This window comes from Oryctolagus cuniculus, chromosome 2, assembly GCF_051225735.1.
Source record: "Oryctolagus cuniculus isolate XC-2025 breed Fujian yellow rabbit chromosome 2, ASM5122573v1, whole genome shotgun sequence".
NCBI classification, from domain to species: domain Eukaryota; kingdom Metazoa; phylum Chordata; class Mammalia; order Lagomorpha; family Leporidae; genus Oryctolagus; species Oryctolagus cuniculus.
In genome coordinates, this window is record NC_142868.1 from 38,933,112 (window position 1) to 38,943,637 (window position 10,526).

General features: G+C 39.6%; 1 non-coding gene across 1 annotated transcript; it reads right to left on the reverse strand.

Moving 5' to 3' along the window:
- Positions 1–7,344: 7,344 nt before the first annotated feature.
- On the reverse strand, positions 7,345–7,451 carry LOC127490390 (U6 spliceosomal RNA). The gene has a single exon (XR_007918352.1). It is a non-coding gene; the product is annotated as a U6 spliceosomal RNA (small nuclear RNA).
- Positions 7,452–10,526: the final 3,075 nt, after the last annotated feature.

The window sequence follows — 10,526 nt, forward strand, 5'->3', positions numbered from 1 at the left end:
TGAAGAATTCATTGCCAATTTAATTTCCAAATACCTTTTTGAAGCATACATGTTAAGTTGATAGTAGATAAATGAAATTTCTGAATTTGAAGCTCTGCATTTCTTGGAACAATATCTAGATATCTATAGATTTCTGTATTTGAGCAGGACATTAGGCTCTAAAACACTCAAAGAAAATATGCAAGGAATAATTCATTATGAATAGTCGCATAATAATTGACCTTAATGCTAATTCTAACCCACTCAGGTTGATTCTTTTATTTTTAGAGACTTATTTAGGTATTTATTTGAAGGACAGAAAGGGAGAAAGAGCAGGAGAAGAAGAAGGAGAGTTGGAGAGAGAGATGGACAGAAAGAGGAGAGAGAGAGGAGAGGAAGTGCTGGTTATTCTCCAATGGCCACTATAGCAAGGGCTGGGCCAGGTTGAAACCAGGAGCCAGGAAGTGCATTAAAGTCTCCCACAGGGGTGGCAGAGGCCTAAATACTTGAACCATCATCGGTTGCCTTCCCAGGTGCATTAGTAGGAAGCTTGATCAGAAGACAAGCAGCCTGGAATGGAACCAGAACTCAATATGGGATGCTGGAATCACAGGCCCATACTGAGGCAATATGGTTATCAATAAATTTCACACACAAAGCAAAAATTAATTCATTCACACGAGAAAATCCTGTTGTAAGTGTGTTAAAATTTTATTCTTTGTTTCATTACTAAATGCAACCTAGTCAACAGAAATGAAATCTTAGCTCCGTAATTACTGTATTAAACCTATGAAATGGGAACCAGAAAGTGATGCCAGGAAGTGAAAGATGTTAATATGCAACCATGAAGGAAGGTGAAAAATATCACTGTAGAGTTCACACTTGGTAATTCAAAAAGTAAATATCAGCTTTGTTGATAATCATTTTCAAAAAAATTTTCATTAAATTATCATTGTTGTGCAGTTAAATTCAAGTTTCTTGCTTTACATGCAAGGTCCTTTGCTTTTATCTTTTATGAAAATATAATTAATACTCAATAGTGGGAAAATAGGTCAGAGGTAAGAAAATAATTTGTAAACACTGGAAATTAAAAACACAAAAAACAGAACAAAGAAACAAACAAAAATGCTGAAAACAAATCTGGGGCTAAAAGGGGAGGACTATGGAGTCCCAGGGATCCAGCCCTCCATTGAAATAACAGCTGAGCAGGCAGCAACCATGAGAATCAACTTTGTCAGAATACAGAATCTAATAAAGGCCTGATGAGAAAGAATAAGGAACATTTATTGAGGAGAGAAGGTCTTACCTTTCTTAAGACTCTGCTGCCATTTTGATTGGCATGTATACCATCCCTGCTCTTCTGGTTCAGAAGGTCTGTCAGGATGTCAGGACATGCACCTTGCTAACAAAGGGGGAAGTGTGGAGTTTGTTCTCAGAGAATTGTGCTGCTGTGTTTTGAATATTTGACAGTACCCTGAGGGATTGCCTCATGATCTCACCTTTGGTCATATCACTAAGGAAATTTGCTCAGGGTCGGAGTAACCTCCAAAGTAGAGACTGTTAAAACTACAAGCAAGGCCGGCACCATGGTTCAATATGCTAATCCTCTGCCTGTGGCACCAGGACCCCGGGTTCTATTCCCGGATTCTGTCCCGGCTGCTCCTCTTCCAGGCCAGCTCTCTGCTGTGGCCCGGGAGTGCAGTGGAGGATGTCCCAAGTCCTTGGGCCCTGCACCCATATGGGAGACCTGGAGAAGCACCTGGCTCCTGGCTTCTAATCAGCGCGGTGCGCCAGCCGCAGCGGCCACTCGGGGTGAACTAACATAAGGAAGACCTTTCTCTCTGTCTCTCTCTCTCTGTCCATTCTGCCTGTCAAAACAAACAAACGAACGAACGAATGAACAAAAAAAAACCCACAAGCAAAATATATGTGTTTTTTTTTATCTTTTATTTAATGAATATAAATTTCCAAAGTACAACTTATGGATTACAATGGCTTCCCCCCCATACCGTCCCTCCCACCCACAACCCTCCCCTTTCCCACTCCCTCTCCCCTTCCATTCACATCAAGATTCATTTTCGATTATCTTAATATACAGAAGATCAGCTTAGTATACATTAAGTAAGGATTTCAACAGTTTGCTCCCATACAGAAACATAAAGTGAAAAATAATAGATGATTTTTTTTAAATGATGATGAAATCAGATCAGACCTATTGTCATGTTTAATGCCAGTGAGAGTCAAGTTGGGAATTGATAATTTCTTCTTCTTCTTTTTTTTTTTTTTTTTTACAGAAGATCAGTTTAGTATACATTAAGTAAAGACTTCAACAGTTTGCACCCCCATAGAAACACAAAGTGAAATATACTGTTTGAGTACTCATTATAGCATTAAGCCTCAATGTACAGCACATTAAGGACAGAGATCCTACATGAGGAGTAAGTGCACCGTGACTCGTGTTGTTGACTTTACAAATTGACACTCCTGTTTATGGCATCAGTAATCTCCCTATGCACCAGTCATGAGTTTCCAAGGCTATGGAAGCCCCTTGAGTTCTCCGACTCTTATCTTGTTTAGACAAGGTCATAGTCAAAGTGGAGGTTCTCTCCTCCCTTCAGAGAAAGGTACCTCCTTCTTTGAAGACCTGTTCTTTCCACTGGGATCTCACTCACAGATATCTTTTTGCCAGAGTGTCTTGGCTTTCCATGCCTGAAATACTCTCGTGGGCTTTTCAGCCAGATTGGAATGCCTTTAGGGCTGATTCTGAGGCCAGAGTGCTATTTAGGACATCTGCCATTCTATGAGTCTGCTGAGTATCTCACTTCCCATGTTGGATCACTCTCCCCTTTATTTATTCCATCGGTTAGTGTTAGCAGATACTAGACTTGTTTATGTGCTCCTTTGACTCTTAGTCCTTTCATTATGATCAATTGTGAACTGAAATTGATCACTTGGAATACTGAGATGGCATTGGTACATGCCACCTTGATGGGATTGAATTGGAATCCCCTGGTATGTTTCTAACTCTACCAATTGGGGCAAGTCAGCCTGAGCATGTCCCAAATTATACATCTCTTCCCTCTCTTATTCCCACTCTTATGTTTAACAGGGATCACATTTCAGTTAAATTTCAACACTTAAGAATAACTGTGTATTAATTACAGAATTAAACCAGTCATATTAAGTAGAACAGACAAAAAAAAAATACTAAGAGGGATAATGTATTAAGTTGTTCATTAACAGTCAGGGCTATGCTGATCAAGTCACCATTTCTCATAGTGTCCATTTCACTTCAGGAGGTTTCCTTTTTGGTGTTCAGTCAGTTGTCACCGATCAGGGAGAACATATGGTATTTGTCCCTTTGGGACTGGCTTACTTCACTCAGCATGATGTGTTCCAGATTCCTCCATTTTGTTGCAAATGACTGGATTTCGTTGTTTCTTACTGCGGTATAGTATTCTAAAGAGTACATATCCCATAATTTCTTTATCCAGTCTACCGTTGATGGGCATTTAGGTTGGTTCCAGGTCTTGGCTATTGTGAATTGTGCTGCAATAAACATTAGGGTGCAGACCGCTTTTTTGTTTGTCAATTTAAACTCCTTTGGGTAAATTCCAAAGAGTGGGATGGCTGGGTCGAACGGTAGGGTTATATTCAGGTTTCTGAGGAATCTCCAGACTGACTTCCATAGTGGCTTGACCAGTTTGCATTCCCACCAATAGTGGGTTAGTGTCCCTTTTCCCCCACATCCTCGCCAGCATCTGTTGTTGGTAGATTTCTGTATGTGAGCCATTCTAACCGGGGTGAGGTGAAACCTCATTGTGGTTTTGATTTGCATTTCCCTGATTGCTAGCGACCTTGAACATTTTTTCATGTGCCTGTTGGCCATTTGGATTTCCTCTTTTGAAAAATGTCTCTTGAGGTCCTTGGCCCATCTCTTAAGTGGGTTGTTGGTTTTGTTTTTGTGGAGTTTCTAGATCTCTTTGTAGATTCTGGTTATTAACCCTTTATCTGTTGCATAGTTTGCAAATATTTTTTCCCATTCTGTCAGTTGTCTCTTCACTCTCCTGACTGTTTCTTTTGCAGTACAGAAACTTCTCAATTTGATGCAATCCCAATAGTTGATTTTGGCTTTGACTGCCTGTGCCTCCCAGGTCTTTTCCAGAAAGTCTTTGCCTGTGCCAATATCTTGAAGGGTTTCTCCAATGTTCTCTGTGGGGAGCAAACCGGACTAGACTGAGTTACTGGAATTAAGACTTATTCTATGCATCTGCTCTCCCACAATATGGCGCTGGGAGAGGAGTAAACAGCTTCCGCACAGCTGCCTCCAGTTCAACCAATTAACTGTAGGACTTGCTCCTGATTGGAGAGCAGCGTACTCGGCGTGTGGGCAGCCGAGTTGGGATTGGCGGAGGAGGACTATAAAGGAGGAGAGAGACGGCATGCACCAGGAACATCTATGGGGAACATCTAAGGGAACCCGTGCAGCCCCCGAGAAGAGCCGGCCGGCGGTGTGCCGCTCCCCTGCGGAAGTGGGGAATGCGGCCAGGGGGAACTGCCCTTCCACGGAGGTGGAAGGGATAGTAGCCAACCCAGGAAGAACCAGCAGCAAACCCGGGGAGGGCCGAGCAGACAGAAAGAACAGCGCAGGGTCCTGTGTCGTTCCTCCACGAAGAGGGGGAGCGACATAATGGTGCCGTGACTCGGATGTGAAGCCTAGGCAGGGCTTGGTGTCGTTCCTCCGTGAAGAGGGGGAGCGACAGTTCTCTAATAACTTAATGGTGTCAGGACGTAGATTTAGGTCTTTAATCCACGTTGAGTGGATTTTTGTGTAAGGTGTAAGGTAGGGGTCTTGCTTCATGCTTCTGCACGTGGAAATCCAGTTTTCCCAGCACCATTTATTGAATAGACTGTCCTTGCTCCAGGAATTGGTTTTAGATCCTTGATCAAATATAAGTTGGCTGTAGATGTTTGGGTTGATTTCTGGTGTTTCAATTCTGTTCCATTGGTCTATCCATCTGTTTCTGTACCAGTACCATGCTGTTTTGATTACAACTGCCCTGTAGTATGTCCTGAAATCTGGTATTGTGATGCCTCCGGCTTTGTTTTTGTTGTACAAGATTGCTGTAGCTATTCGAGGTCTCTTGTGCCTCCATATGAATTTCAGCATCATTTTTTCTAGATCTGAGAAGAATGTCTTTGGTATCTTGATTGGGATTGCATTGAATCTATAAATTGCTTTTGGGAGAATGGACATTTTAATGATGTTGATTCTTCCAATCCATGAGCATGGAAGATTTTTCCATTTTTTGGTATCCTCTTCTATTTCTTTCTTTAAGATTTTGTAATTCTCATCATAGAGATCTTTAACGTCCTTGGTTAAGTTTATTCCAAGGTATTTGATTGTTTTTGTAGCTATTGTGAATGGGATTGATCTTAGAAGTTCTTCCTCAGTCATGCCATTGCTTGTGTATACAAAGGCTGTTGATTTTTGTGCATTGATTTTATATCCTGCCACTTTGCCAAACTCCTCTATGAGTTCCAATAGTCTCTTAGTAGAGTTCTTTGGATCCTCTAAGTACAGAATCATATCGTCTGCAAAGAGGGATAGTTTGACTTCTTCCTTCTCGATTTGTATTCCTTTGATTTCTTTTTCTTGTCTGATGGCTCTGGCTAAAACTTCCAGAACTATGTTAAATAGCAGTGGTGAGAGTGGGCATCCCTGCCTGGTGCCAGATCTCAGTGGAAATGCTTCCAACTTTTCCCCATTCAATAGGATGCTGGCTGTCAGTTTTTTATAAATTGCTTTGATTATATTGAGGAGTGTTCCTTCTATACCCAATTTGCTTAGAGTTTTCATCATGAAAGGGTGTTGAATTTTATCAAATGCTTTCTCGGCATCTATTGAGATAATCATATGGTTTTTCTTCTGCAGTCTGTTAATGTGGTAAATCACATTGATTGATTTGCGAATGTTGAACCATCCCTGCATACCAGGGATGAATCCCACTTGGTCTGGGTGGATGATTTTCCTGATGTGTTGTTGTACTCTATTGGCGAGAATTTCATTGAGGATTTTTGCGTCTATGTACATCAGGGATATTGGTCTGTAATTTTCTTTCAGTGCTGCATCTTTCTCTGGCTTAGGGATTAAGGTGATGCTGGCTTCATAGAAAGAATTTGGGAGGATTCCCTCTTCTTCTATTGTTCTGAATAGTTTGAGAAGAAATGGGATTAGTTCTTCTTTAAATGTCTGGTAGAATTCAGCAGTGAATCCATCTGGTCCTGGGCTTTTCTTTGTTGGGAGGGCCTTAATTACTGTTTCAATTTCTGTTTCAGTTGTGGGTCTATTTAGGTTTTCTATGTCTTCATGGTTCAATTTTGGTAGATTGCATGTGTCCAGGAATCTATCCATTTCTGATAGGTTTTCCTGTTTGCTGGCATACAGGTCCTTGTAGTAATTTCTGATGATTCTTTTTATTTCTGTGGTGTCTGTTGTTACGTTTCCTTTTTCATCTCTGATTTTATTGATTTGGGTCTTTTCTCTTCTTTTTTTAGTTAGTTGGGCCAATGGGGTGTCAATTTTGTTTATTTTTTCAAAAAACCAGCTTCTCGCTTGGCTGATTTTTTGTAGTGTTTTTTTTGGATTCAATCCTGTTAATTTCTTCTCTGGTTTTAATTATTTCTCTTCTCCTACTAGATTTGGGTTTGGTTTGCTGCAGTTTTTCTAGGTCCTTGAGATACGCTGAAAGCTCATTTATTTGGTACCTTTCCAATTTCTTGATATAGGCACCTATTGCTATAAATTTGCCTCTCAATACTGCTTTTGCTGTATCCCATAAGTTTTGATATGTTGTGTTGTTGTCTTCATTTACTTCCAGAAAGTTTTTGATTTCTCTTTTGATTTCTTGAATGACCCAGTGTTCATTCAGGAGCATGTTGTTCAGTCTCCATGTGTTTGCATACTTTCTGGGGTTTCCTGAGTTGCTAATTTCCAGCTTCATTCTGCTGTGGTCTGAGAAGCTGCATGGTATGATTCTAATTCTTTTAAATTTGCTGAGACTTGCTTTATGGCCTAGTATGTGATCAATCCTAGAGAAGGTTCCATGCACTGCTGAGAAGAATGTGAAGTCTGTAGATGTAGGGTTGAAAGTTCTGTAGATATCTGTTAGATCCATTTGGGCAATAGTGTCAATTAAATCTGCTGTTTCCTTGTTGATCTTCAGTCCGGATGATCTGTCTGTTTCGGAGAGTGGAGTATTGAAGTCCCCCAGTACTATTGTATTGGAATCTAAATCTCCCTTTAAGTCCCTTAACATATCTTTTAAATAGACCAGTGCCCTGTAATTAGGTGCATATACATTTAAAAATATTGAACGCTTCACGAATTTTCGTGTCATCCTTGCGCAGGGGCCATGCTAATCTTCTCTGTATCGTTCCAATTTTAGTATATGTGCTGCCGAAGAGAGCACAGCCTACAAGCAAAATATATGTTACCCTTACACAGCTTAGTAAACAAATAGGCAAACTGCAGGCAGACCAAGAAGCCAGGGAAGAAAAGATTGAGGAAAGAAACAAGTGAGGAATTAAGGGCTTTGAAAAGTTCTCGTAAGTCAGGCCTTTGAGAAGACTATCCACATGTGCATGCTTGAGGCATAGTCAAAAGAATATCCGTGAACCCTGCAGACCTTCAACTCTGGAAGGCATCTAGGCTCTTTGCAAGCAAAAACTGAAGGCTAGAGAACAAATGTAGATGGTCTGGCCAAGCATGAAGCAGTTCCCCATGTAAACCCATAAAGTATCATTTTCTTTTTGTACCAAGTTACATTCAATTCAATTCAATTTAAATTTTCTTTTTTGCTTTGGTTCTCACTAAATGACAACAAAGAATATAATCTTTACAAGCATAATATTGAAAACTCACTAAATAAACTATAACCTTACATGCAGCAAAAATGAAACCAGGAAAGAGAGTTAATTTTGTTTCACAAGGTTCCACATAACAGTATTCAAAATGTCCAATTTTCAATGAAAATTTTTGAATCATAAAGAACAAGACTATTCACAGGTAAAAAAAGAAATTAAAAGAAACTTCGCCTAAGAAAATTTATACAATGTCCTTACTAAGAAAATATTTAATTAACGATTTTAGATATGTCCAGAAGCTAAATGATATTGTTCACTAAGAAGTAAAAAATATTGTGAACAATGTCTCACCATATAGAAACAGATAAAACCAACAACAAATTGGAAAAAAATCATATAGATAGTTTGGAGCTGAAAATTCCAGTATTTAAATAAAAATATATTTTTTTTGACAGGCAGAGTGGATAGTGAGAGAGACAGAGAGAAAGGTCTTCCTTTTGCTGTTGGATACCCTCCAATGGCCGCCACTGCTGATCCGAAGGCAGGAGCCAGGTGCTTCTCCTGGTCTCCCATGGGGTGCAGGGCCCAAGCACTTGGGCCATCCTCCACTGCACTCCCGGGCCACAGCAGAGAGCTGGCCTGGAAGAGGTGCAACCGGGAAAGAATCCAACACCCCGACCAGGACTAGAACCCGGTGTGCCAGCGCCGCTAGGTGGAGGATTAGCCTATTGAGCTGCGGTGCCGGCCTAAATAAAATATTAACAGAGGGACTCAATGGCAGTTTTGAGTAGGTATCAAAAAAAATCTATGAATTCGGTCAACTGATAACTATCTTATTTGGGAAGCAGAAAGAAAATAATAAAGAAAAATAAAGACAGCTTAAGTTACTTGTAAGATACCTTTAAACATATGCACATTGACATAATGAGAGTCATATAAGTATAAGGAGGAGTCAGAGGAGAGAAAGAATGAATAATAGCCAAAATCTTCCCAAATCAGATGAATTAATTAAGTATCCAAGAGGCTGAATGAACTCCTGAAAGGCAGTATCATTGAGACACATATTATAATCAAATTGTAGAAAGCCAAAAGCAAAAGAAATCTTATAAGAGTGGAGCTGGTGTTGTGGTGCAGTTGGTTAAGCCTCTGCTTCTGAAGACAGCAGCCCATCATCTTAGAGTGCCAGTTCCAGTCCAGGCTACTCAGCGTCCAATCCACTTTCTACCAATCTGCCTGGGAAGGCAGCAGAAGATGGCCTAAGTCCTGAGGCCCTTGCCATCCATGTGGGGGCCAGAATGGAGTTCCTTGTTCCTGGCCTTGGCCCGGCCCCAAACTAGCTATTGCTGCCACGTGGGGAGTGAACCAGAAGATGAAAGATATCTCTCTGTCTCTCCCTCTATCTCCCCACTCCTCAAATAAATAAATAAATAAATCTTTAAAAAGAGTGATTAGCAGCTGTACATGTCACATTTTTCCAGAAATAGAGCAGGAAGGTTTTCTTCCTAAAATGCTCTATGAGGCCAGCATTACTTTGATAGCAAAGCTAGAAAAAGATTTCATAACGAGGGAAAAATATAGATCAAATTCCCCTTTGAATATACACAAAAATTCTCAACAAAATGCTTGCAACCCAAATCGAAGAGTGTATTTACATGCCAGTGAGGAACAGACTTTATCATATTAATGTGAGGAGTTTAACATAAGACCAATCAAGGTAATATATCATGTCAGTTTAATTAAAGGCATGAAGACACATGATCTTGTGCATTGATGGTGAAAAGGCATTTGGTGAAATTCAACATCATTTATGATAAAGACACTAGTAATGAAAGAGAAAGGAAAAAAGGAAGGATGGCCATGTTTATCACTGGAAGTTCTAAACAATCTACAGCCATACCATGTGAATGTGCCAGATCTCATCTGATCTCAGAAGTTTTACCCATAAAAAATATGCACAAAATGAGACTAGATATAACCAAGATTGAAAGGAACAATCATTGATACCTGAATTTGTGGGTCTTATATAAAGAAAATCCTTCAAAAAATTTCCACATCAAAAATTTAACAGAAAAAATGGATTATGGCTCAGTCATAGCTATTGTTACCTCTGTCTCTCTCTCTCTCTCTCACTCTCTCTGTGAATATGTATGTGTGTGTGTGTGTGATTCTGCATTTCAAGTGGATTAAAATAAACATTTAAAAATAATATAACAGTAAACTAATCTTCCATCTGCTCCTTAGCAGCACCATGGCAATTTAAAAACAATGTCCATCATAAAATAATATTTTTCTCCCCAATAATCTTCTGCTATTCTGGTATTCTAGCTTTTAAAATATTGTTGTGGTGAGAAGGAAGGAGAGTGGAAGGGAGAGGAGAGGGAGAGAGGAAAGGAATATCATCTTTTTAGAGTAGTGTCTCTAAATCACATTGAATCTGTTAAAGCTAATTAAAAATTAAGATAAAAATTTTTGAAAGATTACTTTATTTGGGCGCAAAAAAAAAAAAAAAAACTTTTAAAATCCTTGTGTTGTGTTTTTCTAATACACATTTCCATGAAGTTTTTTTTAAGGGGGAGGGAGGGAAGATGAAGGAAAGGAATTTCTTTCTTTCCTTTTTTTTTTTTTTTTTTTTTTGAGACAGGCAGAGTGGGTAGTGAGAGAGACAGAGAGAAAGGTCTTCA